Source organism: Lynx canadensis, chromosome A1, assembly GCF_007474595.2.
Source record: "Lynx canadensis isolate LIC74 chromosome A1, mLynCan4.pri.v2, whole genome shotgun sequence".
NCBI lineage: Eukaryota > Metazoa > Chordata > Mammalia > Carnivora > Felidae > Lynx > Lynx canadensis.
Window position 1 is genome coordinate 68309099 of NC_044303.2, and position 27384 is coordinate 68336482.

At 39.7% G+C, this 27384-nt stretch overlaps 1 protein-coding gene and 1 pseudogene across 1 annotated transcript in view; both read left to right on the plus strand.

Moving 5' to 3' along the window:
- HS6ST3 (heparan sulfate 6-O-sulfotransferase 3) overlaps positions 1–27384 on the plus strand; it is a 660648-nt gene that overhangs the window by 464121 nt on the left and 169143 nt on the right. The gene's annotated exons all lie outside the window — the stretch shown is intronic.
- Positions 853–27299, plus strand: LOC115511957 (annotated as a pseudogene).

Consider the following 27384-nt stretch of genomic DNA (forward strand, 5'->3'; position numbering starts at 1 on the left):
CATTTGGCAAGCCCAATAGGGAATATCTGGAAATACATGCAAGTTAGAGCTCTGACTAGGTGAGAGAGGAGGGAGGAGGCTGTTCTCTTGTTTGAACCAAATGGAGAGCTGTTCTAATTCAAGAATATCAAAGAGTAGACTGTTATTTGGGGGGAGCTCCAGAATACCAGATATTCTGACTTGTTTTCTGAACATCAAAACATTGCCTGCTTTCTGCAATTCAGGCTTTTTAAATACCTCTGCGAAGCAGTTCCAAAACACCAACCCTTGGAAACGTTGAGAATTTAGGCGGCCATTAAGGACTTAGATGTATGTTAGTGAAAGAAGATGGGCTTGCGGGTTTCGCTATTTAGTCACTGCCTGGTGAGCTCTGAGAACAGTATATAACGTAAACAAGATCCCTGCCCTCTGCAGCTTCCGTGCTGAAAGTGAATCACTGTTTTGCAACAGCAGTACCATTTCCTTTTGTGGTTAGTGTTGGTGATGGAACTTGGATAGTTCGGGCTGTACACTACACTAAGGATTAAGGAAAACATTGCCTCTGTCCATATGGTGAGTCATCTGAATACACCAGGCAAGACATTAGTAGATGTCAAAATCCGGGAACACGTGAGTGAGATGCGCATGTTCCCAGTGAAATCAGCCAGGTCATTTGTTTGTGTTTCTCCCCTCACCGTGCTGCAAGCCACACTTGGAATCAGAACCTCTTCTCATTCTTTTCTTTGTTCTTTCATCTTGCTGTCCTGTCACTCTTCTAACCCTGGAAGCTGCAAACTTGGCAGTGTGCTTCTTCCCTGCAGTGAGTCAAAACATGGAGGAGCAGATCTCAGTACCTTCCTTGGATGAGTCAGCATGGGTGTATGCGTTGGCAGCGACCAGTGTTTCTCAGACTTCCGGAGAAAAAGGCAGGAATATAAAGTAAAGGCATATGTACCAACACAACAGGGAAAGCAGAAACGAAGAACAACCACAGCAAGCGAAATAAATCTCTGCTTGGTTCAGGAACAAACAGCACACCGTTCTGTTCGCTTCAATGTAAAGCTTTCGGTCCGGAGGGACTGAATTAGTGGCTGAAATCTTTGTTGAGCACTTATTAAGTGAATATAGTATGCTTCACAGGCATCAGAGAGTGAGTATCTAGAAAAACTTTAAAATGGAAGAAAACGTCGAAGTCCATTAGTCTGTTACTTCAATTCAAGGATGAACAGGTGCGGGCCCAGAGATCTCTTTGTGGGCAATAAAAGAGCTAGTGTTAAAACTTGGACGTTGTGACACCTAGTTGTCAATGTTTCCGAACACAGACCTATGACCCTTAACCTACCTGAAATGTGGAAGTGGGTCCTATTTGTGACCAGTGATGAAGGGAGCTTATCCCTGGATCCTGCATTTCTGCCTTAGTTCTTGCCTCATCTATCACTGCTAATATGCGTGGTGGCAAGTTCTATGGAGAGGAAAAGTCGATAAGAAACAGCTTGGGACAGAATGGCTTATTTTGTGTTACCAATACTAAGTAAGTAAGTTTATAAGGCTAGAGATTAGACTACTCTGAAGCTCAGCCTTCACCCAACAAATGAAGCTTCCCCCTTTATATCCTAAGGTAACAGAGTCTCTGAAGTTTTGGTCTCATTCATTCATTCATTCATTCATTCATGTATTAAGTAAGCAATAGGTAGAAGTGTCTTTACTACGCAAAAGGTCTTCAAAGACTATTTTATTGCCAAAGTTATATGACATTATGTTGACTAATCACAAAGTGGCATTGACACTGTTTTCTTCCCTTTCTTTGTAAAATGTTTTTTTAATCTTTATTTATTTTTGAGAGAGAGAGAGTGCCAGAGAATGAAGTGGGGAGGGGGGTGGAAAGGGGGAGACACAGAATCTGAAGCAGTTTCCAGGGGGTCTGAACTGTCAGCAAAGAGCCCAATGCGGGGCTTGAACTCATCAGCCATGAGATCATGACCTGCGCCAAAGTTGGAGACTTAACCGACTGGACCACCCAGGTGCCCCTGTTTTCTGCCTTTTCTATGAAAAACTTTACTGCTGAACCTCTAGGGTCTCACCCTGTCTTTGTCCCACATGTAGGTCTCTGAAGGGTCTTGTCACTTTGAAAGGCACCTGCTCCCCTGCTCACCCCCTAAATGGTATTTTTCCCCAAGGATGCCCAGCTACTGCTTTTCTCTTTTAACCAGTTCTTCATGGGGAATCTCATCTGCTTTCAAGGATTATTCTGATTCCGATAAATTTAGGAGGCACATAAGGCAACTTTAATCTCTCACTGTTCTCTGAACTTCAAGTTTACATAACCCAGGGCCCAGTGGGTACCTCCATCCACCCCCTTTCCAGCACGATATCCTTCCCATTCTGCCTTGTCAATGTTTCTTGCATAACCTTACTCCCAGGCCTAATAACAGTGCCCTAACACAGGCTGCCCTGGTCTTTCACCAAGATGATTAAAATTGTTTCCCAGTTGGGCTCCTTGTTTTCTGTCTTGCACAGATAAAATCCGTCCTCTTTATTAATTTCCCAATTCAAACTGTTTAAAACACAGATACGAGCCTGTTTTCTCAGTGTTGAAATTAGTCTCTATATTTTTAAAAACTTAGACAATTAAAAAGAAAGTCTTGGCTAGCTGGACACTGTCCACCTCCTCAGTTTTAATGGCCCTACTATTCCCAGCCTGGCCCTTGAAATTTGCATGGCACACCACATGCTGTTCCCTGCCCTCTTGCTCTTGACAAGCATGCATGTGCCCCTTCACCGGCATGTGGCCCATGCCTAGAACTCCCTGTCTTCCATGCTCATTTTTGACGTAATTCCTGGTTAGTGTCACTGTCAGCATTCAACTCTGGCATAGTCCTCTCCCAGCAGTCTTCTTGACTATACCATCAGGATTACACACACATCTGCCGTGTTCCCTTTGGTGCCCTGGTCATACTCCACATAACCTTGACTCGCATTATGCATAAATGTTATGCTTAAGCATCCGTGTCCTGACTAGGCTCTAAGTTCCTCAAGGGATAGAAGTATGCAACCCCACTCTATCCCTTTCCCTGGGAGGAGCAGCAATGCCCAACACAGAGTAGGTAGAGAGCAAATGTTTCTTGATGAGACATGCCAGCATTATAGAGATGAAGACGCTGTTGGTCCTGCCTCAGGGAGCCCACCTTAGACGGTGGGGGATGTATGCACCTGGTAAATCCCACCCACATACGAAAGGATGTGAGATGTACATAGGAAATGGAAACTGCCACCTCATCCTGAGGACGGAGAGCCAAGGGAGAGCCAAGGACGAGAACTTGTTCATGAGGTGAACCTTCCGCTCTTTTCTTCACTTACCCTCTTCTGAAATTTTACTTCTTCAATTAAGGAAACACAATCCATTCAAAACTGGACTGGAGAAGCCTAAGACTACTTCACTGATGAACTGATGAAATCCTGAGCTTTCCCTGGGAGCTGTTTTCTTTCATCTGGCTTCCGCAAGTTTTCAAGCCAAGGAGAAAGTACACTTGTGTTTGCCAGGGACTTGCAAAATGTACTCCTGACTGGCAAAACACAAAAAGCTTTAAAAAGTGAGGAAATTGTACAGCAAGTGTTGCCATCTGATAATAGCAAACAGGCTCACGTTTGTGCAGAAATTGGTGGAAAAGCACTTACCGCATAGTAAGTATGTGGCCGATAAGAGAACTAAATGGCACTATTTCCAAATGTCCCTTTTAGATATGCACTCTACACCTACTGACTTTGGATGAAGTTGCCTACACAGAGTTGAGGGAGGATTTGGCTCCAATTGTGCAATTTGGCCATGGCTACAGCTCTGACTATTGAGAAAACAGCAGCATACAATTGGAGGTAGGGTCTGAGCACATCAACTGGATTTCTCGTCCTATCTCTAGGGCTCCTTCATGCCTGGAGCACAATGTGAACCATTTTATTTACTTTCAGTGCTTTGTGCTGCCAGATTTGCAGCAGCCCAGCCCTGAAGGGGAGCTCAGAATATTTTTCCAAGAGTCTCCATTGCTCGAAACTCAGAATGGAGTTGACACAAATCTAATGAAATGAAAGAGCTCTCTTACCCTCCCCTGGTTCCCAGAAAGCAGTGGCATTTGGAAAATTGTGTTCTAAACGAGTTGACAAGGGCGGGAGTTCAGTAGAAGCTAGCTATGAATCTATATATATTTGAAGATTTCTACTCACCTCCCTCCTCCCTGCTGTTTGAATATAAATCATATTCAGCTCTAGGGAGTTTAGTTTAAATATCATGCATGTACACCTGAGGATTCTTTTCAAAAAAAAAAGGAGAAGAAGAAAGGAGAGCTTTAAGAGCTACATTGGTTATGGAAAATAATAAAATAAAATAAAATAAGATAAAATAGAAATTTAAAAATGAATGAAAATGGTTTCCTTGATTGTCTTAGCAATTAGAAGAAGAAACAACTTTGGGAAATTATATTATTATGGACTCAAAATTTGCTAGTGCCTGAGGAATTCAGAGGTTATTATTATAACTACTATAACTCTGTGTAAATTTGAACTGAATTGGAGAGGAACCCAGGTGAAACTCCCAGATATGAAAAATATTTAGCTTACCAGATTGGCACGCTAAACAATATGGGAAGCATGGAGAAGCGGTCTCTACAAGGAATGTTAGTAAGCACCTGATGTTTTGTACTTTACACTGTGTGGGTATAGAAATATTTCTTGCCACAAGCATGATGGAGTTGAGAAATTACAGCACACATTTGTGGAGCAAATACAAATTAACTTTGAGGTCTTAGACAAGTTTTTTAATCTCTCTTTTCTTCATCTGGAAAATGGGAATAATTACCTCAAAAACTTGGTCTGTCAATTAATTATAATATCATTCCTGGAATGTTGTGAGTAGTTCATACTGTTAGCCTGTGTTACTGTTAAGGCAGGGGAATTAAAGTATTACATCAAAGCAGGTAGATGGTGATTAAGAGCAAGGCCTTAGAAGTTACATGGTCCCTGCTTCAAATGTTTATTGAATAGTCACCAGATGCCAGGCCTTTGCTACATGCTGCATATTTAATGGTGAACAAAAATGTAAAGCCACCTGCTCTTATGGAGTAAATGGAAAAGAAGGGGAATAAACAAGTAAACAATAATGGTACCCAAAATGGGAGTTCCTTCTCACAGAGTTTCCATTTTTATTCAAAACCTGGGTTAAAAATCCCATCTCTTGGCACGCCTGGGTGGCTCAGTCGGTTGAGCATCCGACTTCGGCTCAGGTCATGATCTCGCGGTTTGTGGGTTTGAGCCCCGCATCGGGTTCTGTGCTGACAGCTCAGAGCCTGGAGTCTGCTTCGGATTCTGTGTCTCCTTCTCTCTCTGCCCTTTCCCCACTTGTGCTCTATCTCTCTCTGTCTCTCAATAATAAATAAATGTAAAAATTTTTTTTAAAAATCCCATCTCTATTTAGTTTCTACATAGTGTGTCCATGGTGACTGAAAAGGGTGCCTTGTAGCGGGTAGACACAGAGACTCTCCCATGACTTAGAAGCCACTTAGGATTGTCAGGGGAAAGAGGGTTGGCTATAGCACTAATGTCCTGGTGATAGCTCTGATCACTTATGGAGGGAATGTCTTGTTGTGTGACATCAACGAGGAAACACTCGTAGCTTGTTTATTCCTTAGTGTGACAAACCACTCTAGTTTCCCCAGGACTGAAAGGATTCCTAGCACTTGGAACTGTCAGTGTCAACCCTGGGAAAGTCCCAGGCAAACAAAGACAAGTTGTGCACACTACTTATGTTATCCACTTGTCCATCATCAGACCCAGAAATCTAGAATTTCACATTGTAAAAAGTTCTATGAAGAAAAAGAATAGGATGCTATAAGAGTGAATTGCAGGGGGGATCTTGTGTAGATTGGGCAGGAAGTATCTCTGATGAGGCAGCGTTTAAGCTGAGACCTCAAACATGAGTAGGGCATTAAGTTTAGCTCGTACCTTTGTTCCTTATGAAGTGTTCCATCATAGGTAGGTCATATAACCCTCACTACTGTAGTTTCTTCATCTGTAAAAGTGGATAATCATCATACCTAATCATGCTTCTTAGACCCAATATTATCAATACTTCATAGAATTTTTTTTCAGAATTAATTAAAATAACTCATGTAAATGACTTAAAAGATTGCCTGGCTGGGCCACCTGGGTGGCTCATTTGGTTATTCATCTGACTCTTGATCTCAGCTCAGGTCTTGATCTCAGGGTTGTGGGTTCAGGCCCCATGTTGGGCTCCATGCTGGACATAGAGCCTACTTAAAAACAAACAAACAAACAAAAAGAAAACACACACACCAGAATATTATCTGGCTGTTGATTTTTGAATAATTCCATTTTAGTAATATAGGTTTAAAATTAATGAGACTTGTTCTGTGGCCTGACATATGGCATGTCCTGGAGAATGTTCCATGTGCACTTAAGAATGTATATTCTGTTGTCGAGTGGAGCATTCAGTAAATGTCCGAAGGTCTAGTTGATGTATAGTTTTTTCAAGATTTTTACTTTTTCTTGATCACCTGCTGGTTCTTTCAAACATTTTTGGAAGTGGGTTATTGACATTTTCATCTATTATTGTTGAATTATCTATTTCTTTAACATTGCCCAGTTCTCTTACAAGTATTTTAGAACACTGTTGTTAGGTACATATATGTTTATAATTGCTATATCTTCTTGATGGATTGACTCTTTTAACATTGTAAAATGTCTGTATTTCTAGTGACAATTTTGGTTTTGGAGTCTATTTTGTCTAATATTCGTATAACCACTTCAGTTCTCATTTGGTTTCTGTTTGCATGATATATTTTTTTACCTCCAACCTATTTGTGTCTTTGAAGGTTTGTCTCTTGCAGACAGCATATAATTGGATTATATATTCTGCCAATATCTTTCTCTTAATTGGGTTGTTCAATTAATTTTTGTTAAATGAAATTACCTATAAGGTAGAATATACATCTGCTATTTTTCTATTTGTTTCCTGTAGGTCTTATGTCTTTAATGTCTTGCCCATAACAGCTTTTTTTCTTGTGTTACATAGATATTTTCTAGTGTTATTTTATTTTTTAATTTTTTTATGTTTATTTATTTTTGACAGAGAGAGAGAGAGAGAGAGAGAGAGAGAGAGAGCATGAGCAGGGAAGGGCAGAGAGAGAGGGAGACACAGAATCCAAAACAGGCTCCAAGCTCTGAGCTGTCAGCACAGAGCCCAACATGGGGCTCGAACTCGTGAACCGCAAGATCGTGACCTGAACTGAAATCGGACACTCAACCAACTGAGCAACCCAGGCACCCCTATAGTGTTATTTTCAATATAATTTCAATAATATACAAATCTTTGCTGTTATGTAGCTCCATTTTCTCCCACTCCTTGTGCTATTATTGTCCTGGAAATATCTTTATCCATTTTGTGCCTATAGACACATATTTATAAGTATCATTTTATATAGTTGTCTTTTAAATCAGATAGGAGAAAAAATGAGTTACAAGTGAATAAACATTTATATCATTTTTTTATATGTACCTATGTAGTTACCTTTACCAGTGGTTTTTATGTCTTTATGTAGATTTGATTTGTTGTCCAGTATCCTTTTATTTCAACCTAAAGGGCTTCCTTTAGTATTTCTTGTGGGGCAGAAAAGCAAGCAGATACATTCTCTCAGTTTTTATCAGTGACTATCTTAATTTCTACTTCATCTTTGAAGGATAGTGTTGCTGGATGTAGAATTCTTGGTTGACAGCCTTTATTCTTTCAGCATTTTGATTATGTCATACCACTGCTTTCTGGACTCCCTGATATCTGATGAGAAATCAGCTTGTCATTTAGTCTTGTCGAAGATCCTTTCTGTATGCTAAGTTGCTTCTCTCTTGATACTTTCAAGATTCTCTCTTTGTCCTAGGCTTTCAATGATTTGATTATGAAGTGTCTAGCTGTGGATCTTTTTGCGTTTATCTCACCTGGAATTTTTTTGAGCTTATTGGATATGTAGATTGATGGTTTTCTTTAAATTGGGATGTTTCAGCCATTAGTTCTTCAAATATTTTTCTGCCCCTTTTTCCTGCTCTCTTCTCTTCCTCTGAGGCTCCCGTTATGCATATTTAATCTACTTGGTGCTCTTAGGCTATATTCATTTTCCTTTATTCTTTTTTCTTTCTGTTCCCTAGACTGGATTATTTCAATTGACCTATCTTCAAGCTCACTAAATATTTTTGAAATCATTTTATATCTTAAAGGCACATGTATATGACTTGGTGATAGTTCTAGAAGCCACTTCCCAAAAACCCAAAATTGAACATTACACACACACACACACACACACACATATGCATGTACACCTTCTCTGTACATGAAGTCCAGATTATGTTGTTTATTTTTATTATTATTACTATTATCAGAGTATAGTTGGCAGCGTTATATTAGTTTCAAGTGTACAACACCGTGATTCAACAGGTTTGTACACTATCCTATGCTCACTGCAAGTGTTGCTGCCATGTTCCAGTACAACACTATCACAGTGCCACTAACTATATTCCCTATGCTGTACCTTTCACTCCTGTGATTCACTCATTCCATAACTGGAAACCTGTACCTCCCGCTCCCTTTCACCCATTTTACCCATCTCCCCACACCCTTTCCTCACTGGCGGCCATCAGTCTGTTCTCTGTTTTTATAAGTCTGATTATGCTTTTTGTTTATTTATTTGTTTTGATATTTGAGGTTCCACTTGTGAGTGAAATCATATAGCATTGGTCTTTTGCTGACTTATTTCACTTAGCATAATACCCTGTAGGTCCATCTATGTTGCCACAAATGGCAAAATCTCATTCTTTTATGTGGCTGAGTAATATTCCATTGTATATGTGTACCATAGCTTCTTTATCTCTTCATCTGTCTATGGACACTTGGGTTGCTTACATATCTTGGCTATTGTAAATAATGCTACAGTAAATGTAGGGGTGTATATATCTTTTCAAATTTTTGGTTTTTTGGGTTTTTTTGTGGGAGATAAATACCCACCAAAAGCTCACTATTTTTTAAAAAAATTTTAATGTTTATTTATTTTTAAGAGAGAGAGAGAGACAGAGCATAAGCAGGGGAGGGGCAGAGAGAGAGAGGGAGACAGAATCTGACTGAAGCAGTCTCCAGGCTCTGAGCTGTCAGCACAAAGCCTGACACAGGGCTCAAACCCATGAGCCGTGAGATCATGACCTGGGCAGAAGTCAGATGCTTAACTGACTGAGCCACCCAGGTGCCTTAAAAGCTCACTAATTTTTAATTCTGCCTGCTCAAATCTTCTGTTAAGCTCTTGTAGTAAAGTTTTTATTTCCTTTATTATACTTTTAGTCTCCAGAATTCCTATTTGGTTCCTTTGTATAATTTCTGCCTTTTTATTGACATACTCTCTTTGGTGACCATTCTTAGACCATATTTAAAATAGCTAATTTAGGGGTGCCTGGGTGGCTCTGTCAGTTGAGTGTCCAACCCTTGGTTTCGGCTCAGGTCATGTTCCCGCAGCTTTGTGGGTTTGGGCATCATGTTGGGCTCTGTGCTGGAAGCATGGAGCCTGCTTGGGACTCCTCTCTCTCTCCCCCTCTCTCTCTCTTCCCTTCCCACACGCGCAATGTGTCTGTCTCTTTCAAAATAAATAAATAAAACTTTAAGAAAATAAAATAAAGTAAAATAAATAAAGTAGCTAACTTAAAGTCAGTGTTATAAGTTCCAACCTTTAACCTGCCTCAGAGATAGTTTCTATTAATCGCTTTTTTTTCCCTGTGTGTGTATGTGCCATACCCACTTACATCTTTGTATGTCTCCTACTTTTTGTTGAAAAATGAACATTTTAGCTAATACCCTGTGGTAACCCTGGAAATCAGATTCTTCCTCCTCACCAGGGTTGCTGTTGGTGTTTGTTCGGTGACTTTACTGAACTCTGTAATTCTGCAAACTCTGAATTCTTTGTGTGTGTGTGTGTGTGTGTGTGTGTGTGTGTGTGGTCAGTGAAGTCCCTGCCCAGTTCTCTTAATGGTCAGATAATAATTGGATAGATATTTTCTTAAATGCCTGGAATTAATAAGTCGCCCAGTCTTTGCCAGGAGCTCTATATGTGTCCTGGGGAACACCTTCAACACTCAACTAGGCTACTTCTTAGCCTTCATTTTCTACTTGCGCAGAATGTCAACTTTAGCAAGAAGGTAGAGTTTCTTAAGTCTTCCTGAATGTGCACACAGTCCTGGCCATGTGCACAGCCCCGCACATGCACACGGGCTTCTAGATGACTAGGAATATGTTGGGGATGTTCAAAGCCCCCTCTGGACATCTCATTCCCTGTCTTTTTCTTTTAAACTTTTTCCCTACCCGTTGTCCCATTGTTGCCCACTGCCTCAGGTGGCTGCAGTGTTAAATAGGAGCCTAAGATTCTTTCTGGAGGGGGGCAAATACCCCTGGGACAAAGGCTTTTCATACTTGATGAGTTTCCAGTCATGTCATATAAAGATATCTTTGCAAATAAGGTCTTCTGGGGAACCACTAGACAGGTCAAATAATGATCAATTCTCTAAGAATTGGGCTTTCAAGAAGCTCCAGGACCATTCTGCCCCTTGTGAGGGATGCCAGACTGCTGGTTTTAACAGTGATTGTGGCTGTCATTTTTCAAGAGGACTGTGAATTTAGGGGTGGGGTGGAAATAGGGCAAGTAAAAACACAATGAAGCTTGCTCCTCTTAACAAGGCTTATCGTTTACCAACGACAACCCAGCAAAAGTTCCGTGAATGGTTGCAAGCCTTCAGCTAATATACAGAGGTATAAAGAAGTAACTTCTGATGATATTTGCCAGTGCTCTCCTTGCTTTTATAAAGGAGAAGCTTTTTGGAGCTTACCAGTGTTTTCACGGTGCTGCTTCTCACTGTTGAGCGACTCAGTAAGTGGTGTTTATTTATTGTTCAGTTAGCTGAAGAACCTCAGGAGATTAACATCATGCTCCTATCACAAATAATAATGAGGCAAAAAGGAAGCAAAATATGTGGTGTCTTTCACCTCCTTTTGCTGTACTTTCCCCATTTCGCTAGCCAGTGGGGCTCCCCCATCAGAGTCCTTCCTCAGGAAAGGATTTGATATTAATCAATTTTGTCAGAATAATCAATTGTATAGATTTCAGGTTATATGTTTCCTATCCCAGGAAAATGTGTACTGAGTCAAAGCATGTCTTTATCCTCTTAAGGGAATTTGAAGCAGCAGTTAGAAAAGTAGAATTTTGTTTTTAAGGCAAGGAAGCCCTTGAGATGCCTGAAATGGTATCATATGGGCAGGAGACCTGAATCTCGTTAGTGGGTCTAGTTTAGAGTCCAACTCCAAGTGTGGGCATGGAGATCAGCCAGGGCTCCTGTGAGATGATTAGGGCACTGCCTCAGGGGTGGGGGGGCAGGGAGTAGAAACAGCCTGGAAAACCGATTGACATTCTTGGTGGGATGTAGTGAGGACTGGCTTCATAACATGCAGCTGATGCAACTCAAAATTGGACATGAGAATCAGTAGCAGGAACCTATGGCTGTACCTCAGGATCAGAAATGTCCTAGGAGCACCTTACTCCAAAACAGAATGGTTAAGCTCTTTTGTTGGTACAGTGAATAGGCAAACAATGCTTCAGGAAACAAATCTCTGGAAATGATTTTCCTCAATGGATCTAGCTGCAGAGATGATAACGCTTCCAAAAATGGCAGTTATTTGAAGAATGATCTCGAAGAGGCTCTATTTTAGGTGGAGGAAATATTCCACCTCATAATGTGGACCCGTCCTGAACCAGAAATACCGACTGTTCAAGTTGTGATATGTATGCTACGATCACTGGGGATGAACCATGAAAAGATCCAGAAATCTAAGAATCCTATTGTTTAATAGGATTCAGAGCATCATCACAGCATCAGAGCATGGGTTGCCACAGTAGTGCTTCTCACTGCTAGCGCACACTCACAGTGCTCCAGAAGCAGGCATGCAAAACTGGGAAACTCAGCACGTCTCAGGCACAGACTAGAGCCAGTTTTGTCTCCTTGCCCCCTTTTCTGTGTGTGTGTGTGTGTGTGTGTGTGTGTTTGTTTATTTATTTATTTATTTTTTGCTTTGCTTTGTTTTGCTTTGGGAGATGAGGGAGAAATGAAGAGGGAGCAATGAATCCGGTGTTTACTTGTAGCAATGGAGACCGATAGGATCGTATGACTTCAGAGACGGTTTCATGAATGAGGAAGTAGAAGCCCAGGGGGTTCGAGTGAATGTCTAGTAGAATTCACAAGAGTCAGAGAGCTGGACTCAACCCCATACCTGTGATCCCTTTTGGCCAGTGTCTGTTCTGTGTTGCTGCTCTACCTTTCATAACCCGCTTGGGTGAAATGTAATACGGAGATGAGAGAGCCTGACCACGCATGGACATCTCTGTAAGTGTGTTTGACCTTATTACGTGCACTTTAGTGACAGCATTCACACTATCTGAAAAAAATCAAGCACATGTAATAGAGAACATCACTTAGTGTGGACACTCTACTGACACCACTACAATATGTATTGAACTATCTTAGTTCATAAATAAATCTATTTAGGAATGATGAATCATCTTGATCATTGATTTGTTGGGTTTAACTCCAATTTAGGCAAGAGAATTTGGATCCCATCTACCAGATTAAAGGAAATGAAATGCCATGCAGATTGCCAAGAGAAGGGCTGGATTTTTGAACTTGCAAATAGTTTATTAACAATTTGGTAGGTCATTTCCCCTCTAGTTCAGTTTGTTCATGTTCTACTTGAAACTACGTGACCTTTCAGATTTCTTCAAAATCTTTGACGCTTGATTGGATGCCTTTACAAAAAAAGATTTGTTACTAATAGTCAAGATGAAATTCAACAGACTCAGAAAGATGATCTCATAGCAGACAGCACTTAGGATTTTTAATGAGAAAAAGGAAGACACAGAAGAACCCATATTAAAAGCATAAGTTTGGAGGGTTGAAAAATAAGTAATGTAGCCGTATTATGCATTGTGATTATAAACTGCTGAATTCGCGTTTACTGTGACAAGAGTCTCCAATTTATTGGATGCATGTCATTGCAATTTGCCCTTTCTTTTACGTGTCTTTCCATGATGAATGCCAGTGCTGGGAAATGAAGAGCTCTTACCCTTTTCATACTTTGCTGAATGCTGGTGAACTTGCCAATTGATGCTTCTATAATTTTTTGTTTCAAGGTCACCTGGGGGGACAGAGTCATCCAAACAAGGTCACTGACTATGTTGAAGGTTAATAGCTGTTTCTTGAAAAGAAAAGTCATGGAAAAATTAGGACACTGAGGATATAATTACTAGAAGATGGAAAATGGATTAGGAGAATATTTTTCTTTCAATAATGCAATTCATTTACAGTACAATGTGATAAATAATGCTTGGACAACTAAGGTCATTTGGTCTGCTCTGAGTAATTCAATTAGGAGAAATCTGAAAGCGATAAGTGCATGGTAGGTGGGAGCTGTAAAAGCACTGGACTGTTAATAATTTGAGACTTTCTCATCCCTTTATGCGGATGAAAGTGGATCAATTATGTGAACAGGCAGGTCTCCGTATTGTCCTCATTTTGTGTATGGGTCCTGAGGGAGATTGCACAAGGACCCCAAACGGTGAAGCAGAACTTTGCCTTTTGGAAGAGTTTCACTGTCTTCAGTGTGCTTTTCAATCCAGGAAAAATGCAATAACACGCTTTTTTTTTTCCTTTTCAAGTCATAATTTCAATGTCCTAAGAACGGAGAGCTCTTTTGATTCAGAGCAGCTACTAAGAACTAGGACAAACATTCAACTGCTATTTGAGAATACTTGTAGTGTTATAGCAAGCTTGGGCTGGCCAAGCTTTCTTGAGAGTACAGCCCCAATGAGCATGTCGGGTAGGCTTTTAGTACATTTTCCTTAGATTTAGTAGCCTTCTCTCTACCATCCAGCAGACACTGGGGGTGGAATCTAAATTGAATTTAGCCCAAAGCAAATCTGCTAACAGTGTTCATGTTTTTCAAATGAAAAAAATTAGAATACATGATTCGACAATTACAAATACATTTGTATTTGAATCTTGAAATATCCTAGAAATGTGATTAGCACACATATGCTATACTTGAAAGGTACATAGAGACTTTTAAAGGCTTTTAAAAAGTTGCATCACATTGGGGTGCCTGGGTGGCTCAGTTGGTTAAACATCTGACTCTTGATTTCAGCTCAGGTCATGATCTCACAGGTCGTGGGTTCGAGCCCCACGTCAGACTCTGCGCTGACAGTGTGGAGCCTGCTCGGGATTCTCTCTCTCCCTCTCTTTCCGCCCCTCCCTCACACACTCTCTCTCAATAAACAAACAAACATACATACATTTAAAAAAGTTGCATCACATGTTTGATTGTTCTAACATATGTCTCGTTTTCCATAGCATGACCTGTATCTAAATAGCTAAGAATGAATCATAGTCTTAATTCTGTTCTTCATCAGTGCAGCTAAGTTGCACACAAAAAAGCAAACTAAGACACCACTGTTTCCTACTGGTTGTTCTTAGTTTTAATCAGTGTAACAGGACTTTTGGCTATTAAGTACAGCGCTTTATACCAAATGTAAATTGACTTAAAATTTTTTTTTGAACGTGTCTAAAAAAACACATTGACCATTTGGAAAATCCAAATGGTATAAATGTTGGAGTATGCAGATATCCTTATGACATTTTATTTTATGGAAAGCTGGAAATGGGTAAAACTATTCATAAGCACGTTCATAGTAAAGTTCTTCTATCGGTAAGGAGAAGGCTTTGTTGTGTCCATTCTCTGAGGCACTGAAAGAAAAACTCTTACCTGAGTCATATACTTTCACCTGCCAGGGGAAAACTAGGAAGAAAAGAAAGAAGAAACACAACAGTAGCAAAAGGATCCCAGTTTATAAAACCTTTCTGGAATTTAGCTTTTTGCGTTTCTTTCTTCCCTTGGACATCTCTTGAGCCCCCTTAATATGGACATTTACCCACGTTTTGCCTTGTCTCCTGTTTATCACAATATTCCCTCTGAAGATTTCATCCTTTCCTATCACTTTAATTGTCCCCTCCCTAGAGCTGATTTCTCAATCAAAAAAGTAATACATTTTTGTTTTGGGTCTTACTCCTGTATTTCCATCAGCCACTAAAATGCAATGACTTCCAAGTTTGTAGCTCCTAATTGGCAATGATGGGAGTATATAACACCAGAGAAATTGGCCAAGTCTACAAATTACACTCTCCTCCCCTGAAGTCGGTTGTTTACTATTTACCAGTGCACCATTAGCTGTCACCTGAATTTCATAATTTCACCTCAAACACAACATGGGTAAAAAAGAATTCATGTAGGGGTGCCTGGGCAGCTCAGTTGGCTGAGCGTCCAACTTCGGCTCAGGTCATGATCTCACAGCTCATGAGTTCGAGCCCCGCGTTGGGCTCTTTGCTGACAGCTCGGAGCCAGGAGCCTGCTTCGGATTCTTTGTCTCCCTCTTTCTCTGCCCCTCCCTCACTCGTGCCATGTCTGTGTCTCTCAAAAATTAGTAAACGTTAAAAAAATAAAAAAAAAAGAATTCATTTATCGAACCAGTCATCTCTCCCCACACTCAGACTATCTCTTGTTGCCTCAGGGATGGCACCATTTTTCCACCCAGTCTCTTAATGTGGAGTGCCCCTGGCCCCAGTCCTTGGTCCTCTTTGTTTCGCTGCCTCATCTTCACTCGCTCCTTTGGTAATTTCATCTTGTCTCATGACTTTATGTACGGTTTCCATGCTGAGCACATCTCCATTTATGTCTCCATCGCAGACCTTTCTGCAGACCCCCACATCCCATTGCCTACTGAACATGCCACGTGGATAGCTCACAGACATCTTGAGCTTCCATATCTGCTGCACTGTGCTCCAGGTAATCTGCTCCAACCTCAGTTCTCTCTATGTTAGTTTATAGCAACTCTATCTTTCTAGTTGTCCAGGCCAAAAAATGCCCTTGAACTCTTCCTTGACTCCTCTCTTTATTTCACACCCCTTATCCAGGTTTTCAGGAGGAACTCTCGTTGGTTTAACCATGAAAATATATCCTGCTCACTTCTCACCCCCTATTTTGCTGCATCCTTGCTGTGACAACATTGTCCTGTCTCACTCGGATTACTGCTGAGCCCTACTCAGGGACCTCCCTGTTCTATCCTTGCTCCTTTGTAATTTTCCTCAATGCACACTCAGTGTAATCCCACAAAATGTAAATTGGATCATGTTCCTCTTTAGCCCAAATGCTCTAATGGCTCCTACTTCACTCAGAGTGAAAGCCAAAGCCCTTACTATGGACTGTAAAAGCCTTCACGATCTATCCCAGATTTACTATGTTTTTCATTTCCTATTATACCCCTTCTTGTTTGCTCTGAGGTAGGTATACTGACGTTCTTGTTGCTCACTGAACCTGCTACACATGCTGCTATTATTCCTTCTGCCTGGAATGTTCTTCCCCCCAGATACATGCTTGGCTAATTTCTTCTGTCTCTTTCCTGCCTTCGCTCATATCACTCCTCCTCAATGAGGCCAACCCTGACAACCTTTTCAATATAGCATCCTGCTCCACTTTTTCCCACAGTACTATTTCTGCCATACCCCGCGCTGAATTTTTCAGAACACTTAACATCTTCAAACATGCTGTATCATTTATATTTTTATGATACCTATTGTTTATTGTTTGTCTCTCCCACCTAGAAGTCAAACTACATGAGAGCAGGACTGTTGGCCATTTCGTTCCCTAATTTATGTAAAGTATGAAAAACCATGACTGGCAAACAGTGGAACTCTAGAAATATCTATGAGTGAATGATGTCTCTTGAAAGGTAATTCATCTTTGACTTTTCTTTCCTTCTCACTTTCAATCTCTACTGAAATCCCTCCTTTTGTAAGTCCTTCCTCGTGGCTTTACCTCCGAGGGGCTCAAAGAATACGGTAAGTTCTAAACGAGTGGGCTGTCTTTGGGGTTTTGTTCCAGAAGCTGAGGCTGAGATGAGGGCTATGTTTATCTGAAACAGTTAGGCACAGGAAGAGTACAAGAATGAGGGTTGAATGTCACATCAGGAGGTAAAACTTATTTCAAGTCCAAGAGGCATGTGCAGACTTGCCTGGAAACAGGTAACAGAGCTAAAGGGGCAGAAGATTGAAATAGAAGAATGATGCACCAGGGGAAGCAAAGTGTGAAGCCCCAGACAATGGCCACAAGTAGGCCTGTGGGTATATTTCTACTGGCCTGCAAACCTTGCTGTGTGTGGGTGGGTCAGTCAGATAAAGCCGAGTCATAGTATTACGTGTCTTTCTAATGTTTCTTCCATTCATTCTATTACATTCCTACTATTACCACCAACAGGAGTTGGTGGTACATGCGTAGCCTTTTCTTTGTGACAACCCCTCTCTAATCCAACCTTTTTCTCAATCTCAATACCAGATTCCTCTTCCAGATCACAGTGTCAATCCTGTCACTCCTTCCTTTTAGAATTCTTTAGTTCCTCCTCATTGGCTACTGGCTGAAGGCCTGACTTGTTAGTCTAGAATTCAAGGTTTGACTCCAACCTAGATTTTGAAACTTCTTTCTGCCTGACGTCCCTGTGATCAATCATTTATTCATTCATTCAACAAATTTTTGTTGACCCATAGTACATGCCAGGAATGGGCCAAAATTTATTATCCTACTTGTACCATTCCCTAAGTCCCCACTATTTTTTCTTGTCGCTGCCCCTTTCCTAACGCAATTCTCTTTTCCTGCAATGTTCTTCTTCATTATATATACCTCTGACTATAGAAATCATATTTATCTTTCAATACTTAGTTCAGATGCCTTGCCTTCTACATCGTCAGCCCTGACCGTATCCATAATGGCCCATCTTCTGATACAGACTCAACATAGAATGCACACCAACAGACAATCTTGTCCCTTCTATTGCCCCTGGCTTGGCTCCCTTGCTGCACCTTCCTCTTCAGATAAGTGAATCTGCTTGTTATCCCTAAGCATGCGATACCTTCCTCACCTCATCCCCTGGCTCACATTTCTCTGTTGGCTTGTAGATCTCATATTCCTCTTTTGGTCATTAAAATGGTTCAAAAGCATCTCCTTTAACAATGATTTCCTTGTCTCCTTTCTCAGACCAAATCATAATAACCCTTCCTTCCTTCAGACACTCTCAGCATCTGGCTCTGTCTGCCTTGGGACACCTGCTCCATACTGTTTTGTATTCAATGAGTTACTGACATACATTTTCTGTCATGTGGCTTGAAGCTCGTTTGGACCTCAGGCACTGTATTCTCTTTGGTTCCCTATCCCCACAGTATGTGGTCCAATTCTCTGTTCATAGGAAAACCTTCGGTAAGTATAGAATGAATGAATGCAGAATGTGGAATGCATATCTGACTTGATACGTTCACTGTCATGATAAATATCAGATATGTAAAAGTTTAATACCTGGTATATAGTCTCAAGCATATAGTCTAAGACCTATAAACTTCATTAAATTCTACTATTATATATAATGCTGTCAATTCTATATATACATACATACACATACACATCTATGTATGAAAAATTTACCATGTTAAGTTTCTACTATATATCTGGTATGCGTGGTTGTGTATAGTAGATATGTGTATGTGTATATACACACATGTGTGTATGTGCATATATATATACACATGTGTATGTGCATATATGCATATATATGTATGTGTATATATATAATACTGTATTAAATCTCTACTATTTTATATAATACAGTAATATAGTACAGTCTTTCTGTATAGATACATATATAAACACATCTTTATATATACACATGCATAAGCATACACGTATATATATAAAATTTGAATAATAGAAATGTAATGTCATTGCCTTTCCTTGGGCTAAATGTATCAAGAAAGTTCAATAATTAAATAATAGAAAGTATAGGTCAGAGTATCATGGTCTCATGGCTGTCTAGTGCAGGACATGGGCCACATGTGTGACAGTAGTGACACCTGCATGGTGTTGACACAGGCCACTTAGGACATCTCTTGCCACAGGGAATATGCTATGAGCTGTGAGAGTATCTCATAGACCTCCCAATGGCCACTGGAAACAATGGTGCTTTTCCAGTTCCTGACCTTGTCCCTTTGTCCCAGCTATTCTGATACTCTGCCTGTCAGGCCAACCCTTTCCCTAGTTCCTGACTCTCTTTTCATCTAAGGGAGCAATCATCTCTCCAAGAAGAGGTTAGGCCTTCTGGAGCACTGGGAAAGGTAGTGCTGGGGCATGCTAGATGACTCTGCTGTGTGAAAAATGGATTTTCCTGAGTGTAAAGGCATCCCCCACCTGATCCCCACTCAAACGTAGGTAATTCACTCCCTGACAGTCACCACATCAGCGAATCCCCATCTGTGGTCTGAGGCCCAGGAAGAAATGCACAAACACACATTTTCTTTCCTTTCCACCCTCCTTTCTTTTCCTTCCCCTCTGTCTGCCCACCTATCTCTTGCTTCCTGGTTCTTTGAGATATGGCTCCACTTTGATGTATTTGGTACACACAATAAAAGGTTCTGATGATGGTTAAACTAACCATTGTCACCTTGTATTGAATTGTTGAGATATAGGCTTATGGGTTGAAAGCATCTCACCTATTTGTTCTTGATTGTACAGTGCATTAGAAAAAAAGTTTTGTGTGCTTCTTTGAAAGAAAGATTGAATTCAAACAGGCAAGTCGTAATCTGTGAATTTTGCCTCTAGTCTTTGAAGACCTTTGTGGGGGTATGGGTTCTGAAAATATTGCTGCAGTTAGCAACGGGACTCTTAATTACTCTAAAACTGAATTTAAAAAGGCATTGCTGGCCATCTTTGAGCTCATATTTGGTAGCTCTTTAGAAACACCATAAAAACAAGCGGCACTGATAAAGGAGGTAAGGAAGGCTTTCTTATGGTGTCACAAAGTTCAATCACATATAATAATCACATCATAATAATCATCAGTGAATTGACAGCCAAACTCTCATGGTTGACCGTTTGCTCTGCAAGAAAATGGAAATGCTTTTTAAAAAAACATATTTTTTAAATGTCAATACTATTTGGGGTCTTGTGTTTGCTAAAAGCTTTTCTGAGGTAAGTGTGAAGGCAGGAGAATCTCACTTCATGACTCATTCTGGTCTTGAACCAAGAAGGTGGGAAGACCTGATTGTCTATTCGCAGTGTGTCTGATTCTTACCTCCCACCCCTTCCCAAGGAAACTGAGGCTGAAGAGTAGGCAACGTAGGAAATCTTCTGAAATTTTTGTTTTTAATTTTTGTTCAATCAAATATTCTGATTGAAATGAAGGAAATCTATACCGAATCAGACTCTCTATGGTTCATTCTTCATCATGAATGTAAGAACACACATCCCATCTTTATCTCTTGCATGCATACTTAGATGTACCTGTTCCTCAAGCCATCATTATTAGAAAACAGCCCGGAGTTACCGTGTCTGCAGCGATTATTTAATTTGACAAGGGCAGTACCAATTTTTCCCCACAAGAGTTTACATTACAAAATGTTGAAGAAGGAACTTCTTGGCCGACTTGGCCGCTTTACCAGCAATTTTTGTTATTTTTAAGGTGTTTTAGAAGTGAGGTAAAAGCTCACCTGAGCCCTTAGGACACTGTTAAGTTTATATCTTCTCTCTGCCAGTATCTGTCAAGGGAGAATAAAATGAGCATCTTAGTTCCTTACTTTATGCTTTTCAGTGCAACTGAATTTCTCAATCTCACACACTTATGATGACAGGGATTGGAGACACTGAACCCCAGAGAGTGGGTGGGTCATCCCCTTTCCTTGAGCAGGCTAAATCAGGGGGCATTGCAGATGTGTTAGAAAATGTGCTTCAAAGACTAGTTCAACAGGGAATACCAAAGTGTTTGGAGCAAACAAGATTATTGCTTATCTCCGGGAAGTTGAATGTCTTAGAAAACATTATTATCGATGTTCAGAACATCATTGAATTCTTACTCAAAACTTGTAAATGGGCTGCCAAGGGGAGGGTTGCTGATTTTTGTTTAGGTTTTTTTTTCATTCGTTATCTATCCTCAAATAGTTAGACTTCTTGGAGGCCTACATAAAACACTAGTCCTTTCATTTAAAAGACTGTTAGAAGCAATCCTAAAATTCATATGGAACCACAAAAGGCCCCGAATAGCCAAAGGAATTTTGAAGAAGAAGACCAAAGCAGGAGGCATCACAATCCCAGACTTTAGCCTCTACTACAAAGCTGTCATCATCAAGACAGCATGGTATTGGCACAAAAACAGACACACAGACCAATGGAATAGAATAGAAACCCCAGAACTAGACCCACAAACGTATGGCCAACTCATCTTTGACAAAGCAGGAAAGAACATCCAATGGAAAAAAGACAGCCTCTTTAACAAATGGTGCTGGGAGAACTGGACAGCAACATGCAGAAGGTTGAAACTAGACCACTTTCTCACACCATTTACAAAAATAAACTCAAAATGGATAAAGGACCTAAATGTGAGACAGGAAACCATCAAAACCTTAGAGGAGAAAGCAGGAAAAGACCTCTCTGACCTCAGCCGTAGCAATCTCTTACTCGACACATCCCCAAAGGCAAGGGAATTAAAAGCAAAAGTGAATTACTGGGACCTTATGAAGATAAAAAGCTTCTGCACAGCAAATGAAACAACCAACAAAACTAAAAGGCAACCAACGGAATGGGAAAAGATATTTGCAAATGACATATCGGACAAAGGGCTAGTATCTAAAATCTATAAAGAGCTCACCAAACTCCACACCCGAAAAACAAATAACCCAGTGAAGAAATGGGCAGAAGACATGAATAGACACTTCTCTAAAGAAGACATCCAGATGGCCAACAGGCACATGAAAAGATGTTCAGCGTCGCTCCTTATCAGGGAAATACAAATCAAAACCACACTCAGGTATCACCTCACGCCAGTCAGAGTGGCCAAAATGAACAAATCAGAAGACTATAGATGCTGGAGAGGATGTGGAGAAACGGGAACCCTCTTGCACTGTTGGTGGGAATGCAAATTGGTGCAGCCGCTCTGGAAAGCAGTGTGGAGGTTCCTCAGAAAATTAAAAATAGACCTACCCTATGACCCAGCAATAGCACTGCTAGGAATTTACCCAAGGGATACAGGAGTACTGATGCATAGGGGCACTTGTACCCCAATGTTCATAGCAGCACTCTCAACAATAGCCAAATTATGGAAAGAGCCTAAATGTCCATCAACTGATGAATGGATAAAGAAATTGTGGTTTATATACACAATGGAATACTACGTGGCAATGAGAAAAAATGAAATATGGCCTTTTGTAGCAACGTGGATGGAACTGGAGAGTGTGATGCTAAGTGAAATAAGCCATACAGAGAAAGACAGATACCATATGGTTTCACTCTTATGTGGATCCTGAGAAACTTAACAGGAACCCATGGGGGAGGGAAAGGAAAAAAAAAAAAAAAAAGGACGTTAGAGTGGGAGAGAGCCAAAGCATAAGAGACTGTTAAAAACTGAGAACAAACTGAGGGTTGATGGGGGGTGGGAGGGAGGGGAGGGTGGGTGATGGGTATTGAGGAGGGCACCTTTTGGGATGAGCACTGGGTGTTGTATGGAAACCAATTTGTCAATAAATTTCATAAAAAAAAAAAAAAGACTGTTAGAAGACTGTCTGTTATACCAGAAATGAGCTGTCTGCAGGAAGAAAATTCTGATCGTATGCTGGAGAATATCAATGCTAGTGCTGAGAAAAACCAGGCATTATGGATAAAGAATGAAATGAAACTCTACCAAGTACACACAGACCTTTTCCCTTCCATATTTGCCATATACGTATTTTGATCCTGGGAAAGAAGGAGAGACAGGCAGACAACATGATGATAGAAAGTAAAGATGTGTCTTCTAACCTTTATTTACCTGTTAACCTTCTATCATGCTGTTTAGGGCTCTCTACAGATTCTGAAACCAGATCCCACATCTCAAGAACAAAGGAGTGGGCTGAACACAGTTCATGCTAGTAAGAGATGTCACTCATTTTCATTGTTATTATGATCACCACAGTTATAATTCAGAATCTGCGGTTGCCAAGAGGAAATTAGATAATGTATAAAACATAGCAATAGATATAATCCCCTCTAGAGCTTCCAATTTAGACTCCTATTTCTGTGCCTTTGTTCATAACCTGAGAGAATTATGAAGATTGTCTTTGTCCTACCTTTGAAAACACATTATTAAAAATAACTCGTGTGAGTTTTTAAAAATGCAAGCAAAACAAATTACAGTAATGGGACTAGATGCCAGGTATACTTAAAAGTTATACTCTGAGTTGAGCACAGAAGACCACTAATGCAATTAGTAATTTATTCTCCATTATGCTTTCCATCGTGATTTCTCAGGATGCTTTACAATATCCCAATTATATCACATACACTTTCATTTATTGAGGGAAACCTCATTTTATTCCTATCACAAACTTATCTTCAAAAGATAGACTAGGAGTACATTGTTGGAATTGATTCTGACCCTATCTCAAACTTCTCCTCTGGGACTAGAATAAGGGCCAGGAAACAAAATGAAACCAAAATATGACAGTATGGAAGAGGTGTGTTCGAGGCCAAGTCTCTAGGCTTAAGATAAGGGCTACCATAAAGCTTTTTTCCTTTTGGCTATGCTCCACTCTGAGCCATTCCATAGGGGAATGAGAGAAAGAGGGACAAAAGAGCGATGCTGGTTGGATTCTTCAATAAATTGTCTGTGCTGAGAAACTAGGGCTAATGTGCCTGAGCTCCAAGATTTAGGTGGGTTCTAAACCTTAGATTTCATAGCAAACTGACTGGTTTTATGTATATTATACCTAAAAAGTCTTATGGTTGCTCTAAAGCCATATTTGGGATGCCTTTTCACGGGATGCTGGTTGTCAAAACCTAGATGTGTCATGGCCAAATGGATTACTCTTTCTTTAAGTGTGTGTGTGTGTGTGTGTGTGTGTGTGTGTGTGTGTGTGTGTATGTGTAAAAGAGAGAGAATGCATGTGTCTCTTTGGCATTCTCTCCCCCCGCCTCCCGGGACATGCCTCAAATAGCAAAGCAAGAAAAGAAGAAAGGTAGAATCACTCTAACTCTAATATTAATTCAGTACAAGCAAAGAGATATTCTTTCCTTATTTTTATTTATTGCAAAGCAAAATTTTAAACATAACAAGGATAATTTTAAAAAGAGAAAGAAAGACATCTAGAAGTCATTCACGTTCAAGGTGGAACAAGAATGGACTGGATCAAGAATCCTTAAGTGCATCTTGTTATCATTGTTTCAAAAGAAAATTTTTCGGAAGCCTGAAAAGTGCTTTGCTATGAGTGCTGGTGTTTTAAAAATGCTATTGGCAACTTTTGCAGAAGGGACTTTTGTGAAGAACCTGCCTGGTTGTGGTCACGTTGACACTAGGAGTGTTCAGTGACGTCTTTCAGAATCTTGCATGGCAGTAGCTGTGGAAAAAGAAGTGGAGAGAGAGGGATGGAGGAGTGTCTGTTCTAAAACTTCGTTTTAATAAGTGCATGCTCAGTATTCAACATTGCCGTTCACAAAATTGTGAAGAAAAAGGGGACACCATTGCCAGTTGCTGAACTCAGGATTCAATAAGATGATTAAAAGGCATTGGCCATAAGGAGGCACATCAAACTGAAGCAACATCTGACTCTGCCCTTACATACAACTGTCACCACATTAAGATTAAGAACATTCTTGGCATTCTAGAATGTTCAGTAGTACACTTCCCCCTAGAGGTAGCAATGATTTTTTACTTCTATCACCATTGACTAATTATTTATGCCTTACTACTGATGTGCATAAAAATGAAATAACATTGTATGAACTTTCTGTGTGTGTCTGGCTCCTCAACATGATATCTTAGGAGATTTATTCACATTTTATGTATCGTTACCCTGTTTAATTTTCAATGCTGCCTACTATTTTATGTCTCAATTTATTTAGCTATTCTTCTATTGGTAAACATTTAGGTTGTTTCCAGTTTCTGGCTATTATGAGTAAGAATTCTCTGAACACTCTTGTACATGTCTTTTGATGGATATACACACTTGTGACTAGGAGCGTGATTGCTGGATCATAGGGTAATAAAAATGGCAAATAGTTTTTCAAATTTATTTGCACCAGTTTGGCTTCCTTGAGGAAGATATGAACTTTCCAGTTACTCCACATTCTTGCCAATGAGTGGTATTATCAGTCTTCTGGATTTAGCTACTCTAAAAGGATTATTTGGTTTGCATTGAATTAATGATTAATTCTATTGATTTTTGCTAATTTGTTATGTGGATATTCTCTTTTGTATAGTGGCTGTGTGTTGTATATTTGTCCAATTTAAAAATTAGGGTTTGTCTTTTTTTTTATTAGTTTGTAAGAGTTTTTGAGATATACCACACTAAGCTTTTTTTGGGTATATGTATTTTAAATATCTTCTCTTCCTGGATTATTTTTCATTCTCTTTCTGGTATCTTTTGATAAATTAGTTCTCAAATCAATGAGCTATAATTTATTATTTTTTCTTTGATGTACATTGCTTTTATGTACTAATTAAGAAATTATTTTCTACCCTAAGGTATGAAGAGATTCTGTTTTCTTCTGGAAACAAAATATATTTTTTTGCATTTGGTTTCTTGGGCTTTTTCATGTTAGTTTTTAAATATGGTGTGAAATAATGGGACATATGGATATCCCATTGCCCTAGAGCCATTTATTGAAAATGGAATTTTTTCCTGCAAAATTTTAGTGGCATCTTTCTCATAAATCATTTGACTGTATATGTGTGTATCTATTTCTGAACTGCCTATTCTGTATACACATAGTCTTTTGCAAATTTCTGCTTTGCATATTATGGTTATATTTTTATAATAATAAATATTCAACATAATACCCTCTTAATAAATAGACAGGATTTAATTTATAGATGCACTGAAATTTACTTAATCCCTATGGCTTATGAATTCACTTATTAAATTTATTTTCTCTCTTATGTATACTGAATCTTTACGAATCCTTATTCTGTACAAATGCTGTAACAATACCAGGGCAATTAATTTTTTAATGAAGAAACGCTCTATTATATAGTGTGAAATGCATTAATATAGAGTCAGAAGAACTGAATTCCAATCAAGATTCTGGCACTTATTAGGTCCAGCTACAATTGGGCACAATAACACCTACTTCTCAGAATTGTAACAAGAATATAGCAGGATAATGGACATGGGAATGCTTTGAAAATTATAAGTTACTATAAAAATATCTTTTGTTATTGGTAAATAATAAAAGCTTGGCAAGCATCCTATCATTTTAGCTTATTTGACAAACAAAATCACTCAAGCTTGTTCATGAGGAAATGGACCTTATCTGGGACAAGGCTCTAATCCAGAAGAGACCTCCAGTCTTCAGTAACTTTAAATTGTAGTAACCTTTTAAACATTAAGTACTTGCCTTATTTCCATAATTGGAGCCATCCTAAATCTGTAATTGTTGGGATAATTAAATAAATGATTTCAAAGTTTCAAGAAGAATTTGCCCTATGTTCCTTGTCATCACCTGATGAAGCAAGGCAGGCAGACTTTCTCGCCTAGATTGCAAAAATCAATGAAGGTGTCTCAGACATAAATTCAAAGGCCTGGGAAAATGATGAGAATAAAACAGCCCATAAATTTACTAAGGTTGGAGTCAGATAATTATGCATTGCTTGGACACTACCAATTTCAGCAGTGACATTCCAGAAGGATGGTCCTCTTAGACATTTTAGAATGGTCTGCAGGAGACACAATGACCTTGACATCTTCAGCCTTCCCAAGGTAGAGATTGAGAAAGATGGGTCTGCCTTTGCTTATTCCAAGAAGTTGCTCCTCACATTGAGCTCCTGGGGTAGTTCTCAGGCCATCCTTCCTGAGCTTCTGGGAAATATCGATTTATTCAGACCTCTAGTCCCAGTGCCGTGACATTTTAGTTAACACGGTGTCCAGCCTGTTGCATGTTAGTCAGTAGAAATAGTAACCTGAGTGATGTGGAAACCGTGCATTTCCTAAAAATCGAATGGCTGGAATTGGATGCAATTGTATATATAGAGAATGTAATCTATCATTACAAGTGTTTTGAAAACATAGACTTTAGGAGAACAGTACATGTTATTGGTGAGCACGGAGTAGATGAAATGTCCACATGTAGGGGCTGAAAAGAAGCAACGAGTCATTACTCATAGGTGCAGTGTCCAACAGTCATGAAATTGTTAAGAGTAAAATGTCACACACCTGCTTTGT